This window comes from Gavialis gangeticus, unplaced genomic scaffold (genome assembly GCF_001723915.1).
Source record: "Gavialis gangeticus isolate Ggan-Ray unplaced genomic scaffold, GavGan_comp1, whole genome shotgun sequence".
NCBI classification, from domain to species: Eukaryota; Metazoa; Chordata; order Crocodylia; family Gavialidae; genus Gavialis; species Gavialis gangeticus.
In genome coordinates this window covers 3,056,986-3,057,779 of record NW_017728998.1, presented here as the reverse complement: position 1 = coordinate 3,057,779, position 794 = coordinate 3,056,986, and positions in this window count along the sequence as shown.

Sequence of the window (794 nt, the reverse complement as noted above, 5' to 3'; positions counted from 1 at the left end):
CTGGGATGCTGTAGCTGGGACTGGTCCCACTCGGAGCAGGGGGTCAGACTAGACTCCCTTCCCACCTGAATCGTCTCTGGTTCTGTTCATCCCCCCACTCCCGCCCAGGGGAAGACACGGGTGCTAAAAGACTTCCAAGGATGGGCACCATCTAGGGTCGCCAGCCCCCCACCCCAGCATCTCCAGGAATTAGCCATCATCTCCACGTGATAGGGCGTTCATGCCAATAATTATTCAGTATTGAATCCCATGCATCCAGCGGGTTTGTTAAATGCGACGGTCGTGTCCATTTGCCTTGCTGAGGGCAGTCCTCCATGTCCCCCCTCACGGTATGAACCGTCCCGGAATGGATTCAAACAGAGTCAGCACCCCGGCACCATCCCGCACGGGCGGGGAGCACCGAGGGGTGCCAGGGCACAGGAATCCCACCCTGAGCAGAGCACCACAGAAGCCCATTACACGGATGGGGAAAACGGAGGCCCGGAGCGCTGGGTGCCTATTGCTGTGCGGTGCGGAGCAGAGCAGGGGCCCGGCCCCGCCCCGCCCCCGCGGGAGGAAAAGGAAACAAACCAAAAAAGAGGCGCGGCGCCTTTAAGAGCAAACTGGCGCCAATTCTGCGGGCCGTACCACGCGGCGGGAGGGGGGCGGGCAGTTGGTACGGCCCGGGGCGGGCTTCCCGCGAAAAGCGGTCCGCTGCAGCGCGCCAGACGGAGCGTCCGGGCCGGCGCATGGCGCAGCCCCGCATCACCGCCTTCTTCCCGCGCGCCAAGCCCGCGCCGGGCAAGAGCGCGGCC